A 16,044-nucleotide genomic window follows, 5' to 3' on the forward strand; every position below is an offset into this window, starting at 1 on the left:
AATCTAACGAAATGCATTTTGCCGTTAGAGAATGTCACTTTCAAGTGCGTGCAACCGTTTTCATAGTTTAGCTTTGCATTGTAGTTTCCCAAAATATAGGTTTATGTGCGGTAATTATCCACGTGATGACTAGTGACAAGATGAAGGAGAAAATGATGAATGGCATTTATAAACTGTCAAATGAAATAATCGACTGAAATCATCTGAGAATGCATCGCTTCATTCCCTGATAGAGCATAGTTCTGAAGGAACTGAGGAGATGAGTATGCTTACTGTGAGTGTGTTTCGTTGTCATTGTATAAGATAATGTAGATGGCGACACAATACTTCAACGTTTAGCTTGTTTTGATACAGATACTTGTGTGTCGACAGACCTTGACTCAGACATCCGTTACTAATTTTCAGATTCCTGAGTAAATTGAGGAAAATCAACTGATATCGATCTTCTAAAGTACAATTCAGTTTTAAGGTCTTTGTATCACTATGCGAATTAGAGAAAATCGATCAAACGGAGTACAGATTCTCGTCGGAAAAAGAAAATAGCAATCACTCCACAGGGTGTAGTTATTTGATTATCAATGTTTGGCATTTCACTCTTTTGAAATACAATAGATGTGCCATAACTAGAAAGGGCTGGTGAGATGAACAACTTCATGTGTGTTTAATTGAATCCATTCTGATTGTTTCGATGTAATCGGGACACAGTATGGAAAGATCACATTTTCCTTTCTTGAAGTCTATATAAGTCCGTTGTATCATGTGTAAAATGAACTGATCGAGATTTCATGGAAGCGTTGAGGAAAAACGTTTGAAATATACTTTGAATACTTTTCGCAAATTCACTGTTCAAACATTACTGTTTATTAAAAATTCAATCCTAATTAGGTGTTTAGAGATCTTGGAGCGAAATTGTATTGTCACATTTGATAGAGAATGACACTGTCAAATATTTATTTGTTGCTTGTTGTTTCTGATGAAACCTTTCGAATGCTATTGGAGTGTAATAAAGTGAATTAAAACCAAATTGTCTGTATCCACCATTCAATATTCAATCCATAGATTCACAGATTTTCAATATGCACACCTACTGAGTCAGTATGACTTTGCATTTTGGAATTTTTGCACCCTAGATAGTTATGTTGTCTTAGTTTTGTCGACCAGTGGCCATTCCACATTCAACGTTTATGGAACATTCTGATAGATTTATTTCATTGAAATAAGGTTCAAAATGCAAATTCAGACATCCAATAAAAACGGTTTTCTTTTAATAGTTGAGATCATGAGTCAATTGAAGTTAGAACATCATGGAATACTTGGAAGCAGTGTACGGCCGTTTTGTTCTACTGTGGGACTCCTCAGTAATGTGCACCCACGAATTCGCCCTGCGAGATTCAGATCCAGGACCTACCGGTCTCGCCCGCGACCGCTTAGTCAATAGACCACTGAATCCAGTGCTTTAAGGTTTCTCCATAGTGGTCTAGCCTCAACTAACTCATGATCTCAACTATTAAAATTAATATAATATCCACGAAACTCCTTCTGATAGAACTCAGTTTTTGCTACTGTGATTATAACCAGTGAAATCAAAACAATTCATCATTGATAACTGATTCAGATTTAATTACAACCAACAAGATGTCTGTTTGTGGAAAAATGTACAGAGATTTCGAACTACAAATTAACCAACCACTTTGATTGAGGTATGGTTCTTTATAACCAAAATAATTTCATCAATAAGGATCAGGAATTTCAACCAACGGTGGATAAATATCAGCCTGTACATCATCATAGCTAAAATAATATTGCATCACGATAAGTTCATTTACCAAGATGATTGGTTAACAATGATCATATGATTTTATGAGATTTATTCGTCACAATGATCAGTTTGAATCATCGAATAAGAAACAAACAAACAAACGCATAAGAAATCTTGTTCTTTTATCTGAAATATTTCAGATATACCTTTTCATCTGGTCAGTTTATACCGCTCTATTTGGTCGTCACCTTGACTTCCAACCCCTTCGATTGTGAACACGCTTGTAACCAAATTAATTCGCAGGAAGAAGGAAAACCATTATTTGTGGTTGGTTCATTCAAATGTGTAAGTAATCAGTCAGGTTCTAATGCACAAATTCAGTCTCATTATTTTTACTTTTCTCAGATAATTGGTTTCAATAAGCCTATTCGAGTTGTTAATTAAAAGTTTGAGAACTTGTTTACTGACGATGTAAGTTGACTACATTTATTAATAAAGTTACTCTTCCATAAGCCTGAACAATATCTGGGAGTCGCTTCGAAATTCCCGTTCAAATTTTACGGTGTTAACATCAGTAATTTCAACATAAACCCTGATGGTATCATCGATAATCATTTTGTTCGAACTAAAATTGTTATTGAGTTTTGTTTATTCACACTTCACCCTATGAATCAGACTTGCTTTGATTTCCGCAGTGTATTAGTTTTATGCTTTTTTTAAAACTCATAACTTCTACTGATGTCTTATTTCGTTCAATTTGTAAATAGTTTGATGCTTTGCAGCAGGCTAATTGCGGTTCATGAGATACATTTTTGTCTTTAGTTAATTACAAAGTGTTTTATTCATTCACTACAGATTACCAATCAAACTGGATGTTTTCATTCGATAAACACAAGTTTCATAAATCTGCACAGACAGAAGAACTTAAGAAGAATTGACACCCTTTTAAAAGGCACTGTTCAGTCTGAAACTGAGATTTCGAATAGGAGTGAGTTGTTCTATCACTCAGTGATGTCGTGTGTTGTGTTTTGTTTCTCACTTTTATTTCGCAAAATTGACTCAGTATTTGGCTTGATTACTCCATGAGAGCCGACCAGTACACAGTGATTATTTTGTTTGTGTGATTTCATACGCTAAAATGTGTTCACAACATGTATTCATTACTGAGAAGTGAAGATGTTAAATAAAACAGCGATTCATTTCGAAGTAGACACACATTGATTGGGTGGAAATAATGAGTCAGCTGATGTAATCGTTAAAGTGGAAATTACCTTCTGTTCAGTCCGTTCAAACTACCATAAAACGGACATCTTAACAATACGACATTTCTTGGTAGATCCAATATATCAAACTTAATATAGATACAACAATGAGCGATGATGTTTGAGAAATCAGTTTGAATTATTGAGGCACATAAACTATCAAATTGTATTTGATGTCCTTCAAATCTTTCTGTCACTTATTTCGTCTTAAAGTTTGATATCTCTTAGACGCTGTCTGTGGACCATTGAATATTCAACACTTCCCTGATTATTACATTAGTATGATCATGAAATTCGAACTCATTCTCTTTCTTAAACAGTCAATCATCGAACGTCCATGAACAGTCTGCTAATACAACATGAGTGATTCGAACCAGATCATTTAGAACAACAAAATCTAGATCATTCGTTTTGTTCAATCATCGGAATTATTGACATTGGAGTAGCGCTTCTGCGAAATAATTAGTTCAATTAAGAGAACACTGTTCCATTGCAATAACAGAATTTTAGAAAGTGATCCTGTATGTGTATTGTTGAATAGAAAATAAGGGTCTCTTAGCTAGTCGAAAGCTTTTAAAACCAACGTTTCACGAGTGAAATATTCTTCTCAGTTGATTGGATTGAAACATTTATCATATCGTTAAAATAACAATAATAATAATCCTTGAAAATTCCATTTAATGTAACCGGTTCAATTAAATGTTTAAAGGAAGACGGTAACTCATGTCCATACTCATCCTGTGTTAAAACATGTGTTTATTGAAAGAGGCAGATCTTGATTATATAGATATAAAAACGTGAATCTCTTTTACTTTCATTATTTCAGAGGAATTATTTGCTGTTATATGGTCTCTCCAGACACGCGTTGATGGTACATATAAGCAAAGAGTAAAATGAATATTTGATCACTCGCGAAGTATTACAATTTACATCAACATTCATTGTAAATGCTTACACGTTTTGTGTTGAGTTTGCGTAAATGAATGCTTTTCAAAACTGACAGAGGTAATAAAGTGTAAACATCGTGGAAAATTGGGGAAAAATGATATGCGGAATCCACTGATCGTTTGCACACATTGATTGAGACTTAAAGAACGGTTGTCGTAAGCAGGAACATGCTAGATCAGTATGGATAAATGAGGTCATTATCTCATTACGCTTGTGGGTGAACGAATGTAGATACATTTTCGTCAAGATGCCTCAACGGAACATGATTAGAAGTCTGTATTTCGAAGAAAGTAAACTTGTATTACTCACCACCACACCGTCGTCCCTAAATACGAATTCAACTGAAGAAAGCATTTGAGATAACACTCCACTGAAATCTGTTAACCTTGTGAGTAAGCAGATACAGTGTTACATGTAACGATAACTTGTTTATTATTTATCTCTTGAATTCTACGTATCGATGGTCTTTTATTTGCTTGTATTACAATCAAGGTAACTACTCCAATACATCCGAATGGGAAGACATTTGTCTATTATGATGATGTTAGTTTCAAAATTGAATGGAAATATAATTGTGTTTCAACTATTTCAGATCATTTTATTATTTTATGCATATCAATAGAGTCGAAGGCATCAAATTACATTGAACACGATAAGAAGGGATCAACATTTTATGATGTGTACACAGACTATTTGACACTACCATTATTCTCCTGATAACACACTGTATTCCACGACTCTCTCGCAACAGTGAATAATAATAATCATAATAAGTGATGTGATATCCGAGGAAACACTTATATGTTTGCACTGATTACGCACAAACTATGTGTATTAGAATACTGTAGAGAGCAGTCATATTCTGTCAAGGTTTACTTCGTCTTCCAGTGATCAGCTAGCTGTTTGAAAAGTTTACTATAGAATATTCTGAGTGATTTATTGTTAAAATATTGATCGTTTCACAGTGTGTAGTTGATCGAATGTCAGTATTGAGTACTTCAACCATTTAGAACACAATATATGATGGATAACTACAAAGGGCTGGTGAGATGGAAGGTTTCATTTGTGTTGAACTGAATTGGTTTCGATTGAATCGAGATAATCAAAACGCATTCTGGAAAGAATTTTTTGTGAACTGAGTGATACGTGAGCGAGAATAGGTCTGCAGACTAGATGGAACATACTTCTAAAAGAACTAAGGAGATCAGTGTGCTTCCTGGGAGTGTGATTAGTAGTCTTTGTATAAGATAATATCAATGAGGACTTTCTACTTTAACAAATGGTTAGTTTTGATGTAGTTGGTTGTGTATTGACAGATTTTAACTCACTCGGACTTCCATTATTTTCTTTCAGATTCCTGAGGAAATTGGGGAAAATCAACCTCGATCACGCTTCTACGGTTTAATTCCGTGTGGAGAGGGAGGTAACAGACGTTATTTATATTCTGATTTATGATGACCTCAATGCTCAATCATCTGCTAGCCTAATCTTACTTTCAATTTGTAACTGATTATCACTATGTCAACACAGAAATTCGCTGTAATCAATTAAATAATCAATCAATCAATCAGAGTGATCTAATATATCTTTCTCACAGTCTGGATCATTCAGTTGTATCGTGTGTAAAATAAATGGATCAAACTGTCATTGAAATTCGGAGGGAAATTGTGTGGAATGAAATCAAAATGCTCTACGTAAACTCACTGTTCAAACGTTACTGTTTATCAAAAATTCACAGTTATTGAAAACCAACCGAAATTCGCCTTTTAACATTCAACGTAGTTTCACTCACTTTCAACATGTTGTCCTCAAATGTGAATGACATTGAAAGTGTAGTGAATTTCGTACTGTGGAATGTGATGTCAAATTTCCAGTAAATGAAATAGTCAGTGAACTCTGGATTCACCACTGTACCATTGAGTTATTGTTACATGTTTTGTAATTCATTTATCTTTTGTTTGATAACTTGAAATGCAGCCACCATCTTCATTTCACTGAAGATTGTCCAAATCACAATTCCATTGAAGCATGTCAAGGCGCAGAGTCATCGAATACAACCTGTATTTGGTGTGAAAGAGCCAATATATGCATTGCTAGCAATGATAAGGATGTTCGTGACTTCAAAGTAAATGGTTGCCGGAATAAAGTAAGCAGTTGGTAGACTTCAAAGATTGTTATTAGTATTACGATATTCCAAATCGCAATCTTTTTTTCGGAAGAACATTTGCATTGTTACGAATAAGTGATGATTACTATTGTGCCCTCAGTGCATAAATCAAAGTAACTCATACGATACTTAAACACATATGAATGCAATGCTCTGTTTCCATGTGGACATTCAACAATGAATAGAAGAGTTGTTTAACACCAATGCCTGGAAACATGTTAATTCTTTAGCTCATAGAATGTGTAGTAAATCCTGATGATCAATATGAAACCGCATGTCTACGTGAACTATTGAAGAATACAGATGAAATCAGTTTGAATGATGAAGCGTAATCTGTTCAAAATTGTGTAGCATGCTCGGATAATGAGTGAAATTTCGTAGACATCCATTGTTGAAGTACAGAACAAGTATTTCTGATTCCTTGTTGAGAACTGTGTACCCTGAATGGATTGCTTCCATAAAGCCGTCAGTCATGAATTTGTTGAATAATGTGTAGATTGTGATAAGATGTGACATCCAGCAAACAAATTTCATCACCCAAACAAAAGCCGTCAGTTGGTTGTTGGATAATGTGTACTTATCACATGGAGTGGTAAATCAGTAGCTGATATTCAAAATCACTATTCATTGATCGTATTGTGCAAATGTAAATTATGTAACTAATTGTTGAATTCACTTGTGTCATCAATACTGACAATGGTGTATAATGAATGATGGAATATTTGATATTTAGTTATATTGACACTGTCACTTTCTTCTAAAGAGCTCGATTGTCAAGGTTTCCACTGAACCAACAGTTATCGATCACGCTCAAACAACTCTAGCCATGACTGAAGCAGTTTTATGAAGTGAATTGAAGAAGACAACTCGAAAAACTGAATCACATTCGGTAAGTAATTAATATTTAGTAATTATTGTACTGTTTCATTTTCTTTTTTCAGAATATGAATACAGATATGACTGAAGACAATGAGGAAAGAAATCTCTCCAATACATCTACATCCTTACACTAATAGTTGTCTCATTCTATATTGTATGCATTGGCTGTATCATAGGTCTATGAATGTATAGAAGGAAGAAAATTAATCCATGATTGTCAGAAACGTCTTATCACTTGTCTTCGTCAAGTTGACTGTGTTATTTTCATTTTGTACTTTAGTAAACACACTTTCTATTTTGTGACTCATTTCGATAAATTGAAGATTGTTTCATGAACCTGCATACCACATTCATGATTGTTTACGTAATAGCTGATTGAATTTTGTTGGTAGAATATATCAAATATGCCTTTCTATATTGACGTGATTGTTTTCATTTAATAAAAGCTGATTAGTTTTACAAGAGTTTACAATATTGCACTTGTCAATTAACACTATTGTGTAAACATGATTATATGACCATTGCAATCCGCAATGAGTTCGTTGTGAATGTTCATTTTGTTAAAGTCTCAATACTGAGAAATATCATTCGAAATTTACGTGGTTCATTGTTTTAAACTAAACGGTTGCAATGCGGCATGTTTATTTAACAAGTCACCTCATTCCTTCGTTATTTGACTATTCACTGTTCAGTGAATGCTGGTTGACTGACTGTTGTTAATTAGGTGTTATGTACTCTGGTTTACTATTTGTGAATTATGCCATGTCTATTATTCACTACCTCTCACATTCACAGCCACATTCGGCTAAATCTTTTACAAGTGCTTTTTCTTATTTTATGATACGATGTGGTCTGTTTGATTGGCATATAACCCCAGTATGTTTGAAGTATGGTGAATTATATCACAGAGGCTCGGATTGTTGTTCTGCGCTTAATTGGCTGGGCTGGGCAGGAATCAGGAACGATAAGTACTGTAGACTGCGTGTACACGTTTTATGCCTCATTGGTTTGTTCGACAAGTCACTGCTCTCTAATTGGCGGTATCATTAAGCTATACAATAATAGGGCGCTCAGACTACAAGATATAACACGCTGAATATGGGATAGTTCTAGAGGATTCAGCTGACATTCAAGTAGAAAAGAGGCAAGGTGTAGATTGGATGAATTCGTAACAGTTTTGCCGAGGCATCATCAAATAAGAGTACGGATTTGAAAACCAGACACACTTTCGTATTTGCATCGATGATTGGTTAATTCATTGTACAATGCTTGGTTAATAATCGGTCCCAATGTGTGTGTATCGTTAAATTAGTAACAAAAAATAATTAAGAAAAAATAGCTTATAATTGCAGTAAGATATGACGCTAGAATAGATGTTTGTGGTGTTAAAGTTGGGAGTGATGCGATGAAAGTCTCAATTAAATGAAAAGGATAATAAAATATCAATATGTATGAGTAGTCATATATGCATAGTGAAGATAAAACGGGTCTGAGAAGTTAATGTAAGTGTAACACAAGTTATTGTCTTAATTACAAACTTTGTAATCTTAAGAATAATATTTATATAGAAGGGAAAGAAGAGAGACAAGAGAAGTGGATACCTGGTGAAAAGGTTCATCCATGATAAGAATAATAATTGCGTAATGAATATCAACCTCAGAAGGAAACCAACAATTTAGAAAAATAAAATAAAAATCCTTCAATGCATATGGATGAATACATTTAGATTTATGTAATAGTATACAGAGTGAAACCGGATATTAGTATAAATATTTGTGCAATAATAATTAAGATTGATGCTATGAAAGTCAAAATTGATTTCAAAGGACAATCTGGAGTTAAATATGTTTAGAAGGATAAGAAGATACAAAAAGAATATCTAATGTGTCGGAGAACTAATAATGATATTAATAACGGAAATAATGATAAACACGAACATAAGCAGTTTTCACATGGTTGAGTAGCGAATAAGGAAAAAATTCTGACGTAAGTTTGTGTGGGCTCTTGGAATCGCTAGAATATTCTCCTTATTGCGTAGATTGTGGGATGATATCATAAGGTATGAAGGGGTGGATACCGAAGAGTAGAAAATACCGTTAATAAGCCGGTAGATAAAGACAAGATTTAATTTGATACGTCTGATCCAAAGAGGTTCTAAGTTGAGTTGTTTACATCTTTGGCGATAGTCTTTGTTATCAGAATACAACAAAACACCTTTGATGAACTTTCTTTGAACACCTTCAATTTTAATCAGGTCATTATGTCTGAAATTACTGTAAACTAAAATACCATATTCAAGAATGGATAAGATACATTTTCTGCATAATAACAATCTCGATTCGATATTATTAAAGTTTATCATTATCAATCCTATCAGCTTTCTAGCTTTGGATACTTGAGATATAATGTGCTCAGAAAAGTTCAGACTGTTGCTATATCTTAAACCCAGGTCACGAACAGTGTTGAGAGGTTTGAGTGTTTGTGTGTGCACAGTCATATTTAAGTTAAGACAGCGAACAATGTGAATAAATTCACTTTTGACAACATCAAGTGGCATATTCCACGAAACAGTGCATTCGTACAACTTGTTTATTTCCTCTTGGATTACCGCTGAAATATAGCTTTCTTTCGTAGGAGAAGAGAATGAATATGCTACTTTCAGGTCATCAGCAAAAAGGAAAGCCTTACCATACTGAAGGAGGGAACACACGTCATTGATAAAAAGGAGAAAGAGCAATGGACCAATCACACTTCCTTGTGTAACCTCACTGGTTACATTCACAAGTTTAAAGTAGCAAGATCCAAAGCGAACGATTTGGCTACGTTCTTCTAAAAACCATTTGAGCCAAGATAAAAGGGGATTCTGTATGCCAAATGAAGAGAGTTTTACAAGAAGAAGTTTGTGTGAGACATTGCCGAAAGCCTTACTAAAATCGAAGTAAACAATTATCACTGACTGACCAATATCTCTTCTCTGGGTAATTTGATCAAAAAACTCCAGGTGCGATGTGAAACATGAGCGTTTAGTCATAAACCCGTGTTGGGATGGGCTGATAAGACTAGCCGAAAAAATGATAAAAGCTGCTTGTGGATGATTTTTTCCATGGCTCTTGAGAGCACGGATGTCAAATAATTGGCCCATAGTTAATAATATCACTAGGTGATCCTGTTTTGAATCTAGGGGTGATAAGGGATGTTTTCCATACAGATGGATAGGTCCCATATTCCATAGATAGATTGAAAAGTTTCAAACAAAATAGTGGAAATTCTCTACCTCCATATTTCACAAATGATGGAGGTATCCCGTCAGGTCCACTATCAAAAGACTTTTTCAGGGTAGCTATGGCCTGTCAACATTATTTGTGGTAAAATAAGTTTCCCATGGTAAACATCGAATGAGAGTTCCAGTCCGTTTCCATGTTTGTTGATCAAAATGTCTGCTTTGGTACATCAATGAAGCTTCACAGTTCAATTGTATGGCGTTTAAAGAGTGAATAATACTCAATGCAACTCTATGGTCACTCATAAATAACTCATGACTGGTATGTACTGAGATGGAGTCTATGTTGAGCGTGAACATTAAATGAAGTGTATTATTCCCCCTGGTTGGTTTTTCGGACCTGTTGAACCCATCCACAAATTTCTAATGTTTCAACTAGCTCGTTATATCGACCTGGTACCGGAGTCAAGCCCCATGTAATTTTTGACAGATTAAAAACACCTCCGATGATTTTAAAAGTATGCGGTTGTTGCGAGGCAATGGGAAATATGTTTCTTAGTAATTTGTCAAACTTAGTATCCGCATGAGGTGGTCTATATATGCATCCCACAAGTAAATAATTTCGGGATCCACAGTTTACAGTAACCCAAGTGGAGTCGTCTATAGCATCAAGGGATTTATCCTCAAATTTGCGCGCTTGAATGTCTGAACGGACATAGATAATTGTACCGCCTCCTATTCCATAACATTTATCGGTTCTAAAGAAAACGTAGTTATCTACATTCAAGGAATGATCGGATATAGATGAATTACACCACGTTTCCGTAATAAGTACGATGGTTGAATTTACAGGGAATAAAAGAGTTTTAGGATGAATAATTTTATTAGACAGAGAGCGGGCATTGAACGAAAGAATAAGAAACTCAGAGTCATCATAGTGAAGCAGGTTATAGTATAAATCGCAATTGGTAGTTCCATGAATACTCATAGGATTAGCTAAAGTAAGAGTCGTGTTGCGAGGGGAAATAGATTCAACCACTTTGTCATCATGTGAAATATGTTTACCGTTGCCGGCAGGAACGCCGGCGGAATTACAAAAAAGTCTTCTCATTGCTATTGGATATAACATCTGATAAGGGCATACTGAACATATTGGGAGCCGGACCAAGAAGCCTATCAGGTCTATGGTTGTGACCAAGTGGCCAATTACAATTCAGATAACTATTTATACCTGACGTATGGGTAACGTGTTTAAGACGTTTATTTCCAAGGTTTGTGGTTGATTTCGGCTTCTTCATAAGTTTGAGAGGATTGTGTACTGTTAAACATACTTGCGATGGTTTGCACGGTTCGAATATATCAACGTTAAGTGCGTGGTCGGTTATATGAATGTTATGATTAGTTTTCTTGTAATCCGTTGCACAGTTACTGTAACTGGATGTTGCACTAACAGGGGTTTGGATTGTGTTATCACATTCTTCATCAGTACAACTACTTCGGGTTGAATCTCAGTCAACATTCTTAAGATGATGGACACCACCAACATCGGGATTACTTTCTTCTGGGTTATGAACTGTTTGAGATTCAGAAGAGTTTTACGGTGGCGACAAAGTTGTTAAGCTAGACGTCCTCATAGAATCGGACTTAACTTTACAACCATTAGGATTATGATGCGTTTGAGAGTTTGACGCTGATGGTCTGTAGTTATCCCTTCCTGCCTTTCGCTGGCATGGTGAAGTATCCGGAAGAGTCTTAATATCCTTGAAAATCTGTTTTTGTCTCAATGAATTGGAGGAATTTAAAAATTCACTGGCGTCTACAGATGAGCTGAATTTGAACAAGATCGGTGAGTGCATATCAGGATGACTTCTTTTTAATCTTGTGCATACACATGTTACGGTTATATATATTTCTTGATATTGGGTAGAGGTTTGAATAGATCCTGTAGATACATAAAGTACGTGGGTTAAAGCATTCAAATACGATATAACCATATATTCCTTAGGAATACAATACAGATATGAAATGCAAATCTTCGTCAAATATGATTTGATATGGTTTCAAAGTGACAGAGTATAGTTTGATCGTATCGTCAAAATGAATATATGTAATTATATGATTATGAATTATTCTAAGAATATGATCATAAATACTATAAGTTAAACTCAGATCTTATCATATGGCATGAAATTCGCAGTTTATATGTTAATAGTTAAGAATTGAGTTATCTTCCATAATTTCAAGAAAAAATAATTCATCCGGCTATGCGAGAATCCTGGAAAAATAGAAAAAAACCTCGGCCAGTGTCGTCTAGGGTTCAACAGAGAACTCATCTAGACTATTGCGATTCATCTCTCGGCAAATATTACGCACTTGAACGTGGTTTGAATTCCATATACAATACTTCTTGTTGTATACATTATGTTCTCTTCAACATTGTACCTGCATATGCTCAACTACCAGAGTGCATAAAAACTATTCCACAGTTACTAGTCGACTTTCTGTATTACATTATTTATGGTGATAACATTTTAAATAATTTGACGGAAGATAATTGAAAGTGATTTAGCAGGAAGACGCATCAATAACCGACAGTTAATCTTGTTGCAAACAGGTGTGCGTTCGTGTTGCTTTGCGGCTATACTCACGAGTGGTTTATATTTTAACAGACATATTACACAGGAGCATTTACATGCTGCTGATGCTTGTTAGCGAACCACGATAGCCAATTATAATCGAAGTTGATTGGTTAGTCCTGATGATGTCACAGGTATTCAGTGTTTGACAACGCTTTTACCAGTAACACCTTCTAATATATTTCGTTCCCGCCCAGAGAAATCAAAAGACAGAGTCGAGGAGATTGGAAGAGTATATTTGGCGATGACCAATATATCGGAATTCTCTGATCTAATCTGGCTAGCGATTGCGGTTGATGTTGAGCACGGCGTTACCACACGTGATCTGGTGCAGATGCCTGACCGAGCGCCTTCAGCTAGATGAGTCCACTAAAACATATGGTCAGCATCCAATGTCGAAAACTTAGAGCTATTTATTTTGGGGATTTATTTACCGCTACAGATCACTCCCCCCCCCTAGTGGGGCAGTGACGACCCTAAGACGTGGCCAGCCAGAAGTTTAAACCCAACGAGTTTGTTGTTGGTAAACACTCTTCTGATAGCTTACTTAGTGTAGCAGCGTCTGGTCGTCTTTCCTTTCTATATGGGACCGAGGTACAACATAGTAAAAAAAGAAAATGTACAATGGAAATTTCGGATCCTCGTAAACTGCATCGTTCTTTTCCAGTCGTCCTGGAAAAGAAAAAAGAAAATGTAAGTGCATGTCAAAATACACTCGTATGTGCGTAAAAAAAACAATGTCGGCGGAAAAAAAATGGAAAATAAACTCATGAACACGTAATAGCGTTAAAAAAATTGTTTTCTTTTTGTTTTGTTTTTTTTGTATAGAAATAAAAATATATAAGCATATTAAAATTGTTTTTTTTTTAAAAAAATAATATAAATTTTCGAGAAGTGCCTTACGTGCAATAGTCGTTTAAATGTTCTAGAAATCTCACCCTTCCTCCAGAACGCGTCGTTTTAGGTATATTTTCAGATACATTCGGAGTATCATCGCTAGTGTTGGTTGTCGGATGAGGTATTATAAGTGTCGGAGTCGTGTCGTTCGATTGTACCGAAGGAAAATCCACGTAGATAGGATTTCCTTCTAAATACGCTGCTTTTAAGCGATCGATGCTGATGCTATCGTTGGTTCCGTTCTTGTTGACTATATAGTACTTAGATTCGTGTTGAAGAACTTTGAAGGTCCTTCGTATGCTGATTCGAATGGTCGTCGATGCGAATCTCGACGAACGAAAACGTGTGTACTATATTGTAAGTCAGGTTGAACGAAAACATCAGTTGATTGAGGTCGAGTGGAAGCAGGTTTAACTGAACGCATTGCGTTTGTAAGCCTGTTCGTGTAGGAGGTTAGATCCATGTTCATTGAAGTGGATGAAGGATCCACGAATTCTCCTGGAAGTCGAAGTGTCGAACCATAAACGAGTTGAGACGCAGTGTATCCAATGTCGGCTTTCACTGCATTGCGGATACCTAGTAAGACAAGTGGAAAAGCGTCGGTCCACTGTGAAACGTTTGCAGCTGATAGTGAAGCTTTCAGTTGTCGGTGAAAGCGTTCTACCAACCTGTGGATGGTAGGCGGTCGTTCGGAAGCGAGTGCTTCCTAAAAGAGTGGTCAGACGACGGAAAAGATCAGATTCAAATTGACGTCCGCGGTCTGTAGTGATGGTTGAAGGGCAGCCGACGTTTGCTACCCATCGTTCGACGAAGGTGCGGGCCACTGTTTCAGCAGTGATGTCCTTGATAGGTACTGCTTCTGGCCATCGAGTGAAACGGTCTACGCAGGTTTAGAGATAAGAGTATCCATTTGAATCTGGTAAAGGTCCTACCAAATCCAGATGAACATGGTCGAAACGAGCTTCGGGAGTTTTAAACGAGCCTAAGGGACATTTATTGTGTCTGATAACCTTAGATGTTTGGCAGCCTACACAGGAGCGTGCCCACTTCCTCACGTCTTTATTCATGCCAGGCCAGCAAAACCGTTCTGCTATAAGCTTGATGGTTGCACGAACACCTGGATGCGAAAGTTTGTGCAATGTGTTGAAGACATTGCGTCGATAACGTTTCGGCACGATTGGGAGATCCCGTCCTGTAGATGTGTCACACAGTAAGGTTTCCTTACCTGTTCCCATCTGTTTGATGCGTAGTTTAAGTGTTGTGGACGATAACTCGTGCTGAAGATCACTGTCTTCTTTTTGAAGCTGGGCGAGTTTAAGAAGGTCGATTCCTTGAAAACTATTCAAGGACGTTATGCGAGGTAAGGCGTCTGTAACTACATTGTTTGCTCCAGACATGTGTTGAATATCTGAAGTAAACTGCGAAATGTAGTCCAGTTGTCGAGACTCACGGGGAGAGTACTTGTCTGAAGAAGAGCTTAACGAGAAAGTGAGCGGTTTATGGTCCGTGAAAAGAGTGAATTCACGACCTTCGATGTAGTGTTGGAAATGCCGTACAGCACAATACATAGCTAGGAGTTCCCTACCGATTGTGCTGTACCTCGATTCGGTGTCTAGCAACCTTCTAGAGAAAAATGCCAAGGGTTGCCAGGAGTTGTTAACCCATTGTTGTAAGACTCCTCCGATTGCTGAGTCGGATGCGTCTACTGCGATGCTAATGGGTGCTTCGGTGTCCTGATGTGCGAGCATTGTTGCTTTAGCAATCAGTTCCTTAACTGTGGAGAATGCTTTTCTTGCGGTGTCGTCCAAATTAATGGATTTCGCATTTCCACGAAGTTGGTCGGTCAGAGGTTTCATATGTAATGCGCATTTGGGTATGAAACGTCTATAGAAACTTACCAGGCCGTTAAACGTGCGCAATTGCCTGACGGCGGTCGGTTCTGGGTAATCCAGAATGGCCGCCACTTTGGTCCTAAGAGGTCGAATGCCTCAAAATAAATAGCTCTAAGTTTTCGACATTGGATGCCAACCATATGTTTTAGTGGACTCATCTAGCTGAAGGCGCTCGGTCAGGCATCCGCACCAGATCACGTGTGGTAACGCCGTGCTCAACATCAACCGCAATCGCTTGCCAGATTAGATCAGAGAATTCCGATATATTGGTCATCGCCAAATATACTCTTCCAATCTCCTCGACTCTGTCTTTTGATTTCTCTTGTTGGGTACGAATTATTTTAGAAGGTGTTGCTGGTAAAAGCGTTGTCAAACACTGAATAC

This window comes from Schistosoma haematobium, chromosome 5 (assembly GCF_000699445.3).
Source record: "Schistosoma haematobium chromosome 5, whole genome shotgun sequence".
In the NCBI taxonomy this organism is placed as follows: Eukaryota; Metazoa; Platyhelminthes; class Trematoda; order Strigeidida; family Schistosomatidae; genus Schistosoma; species Schistosoma haematobium.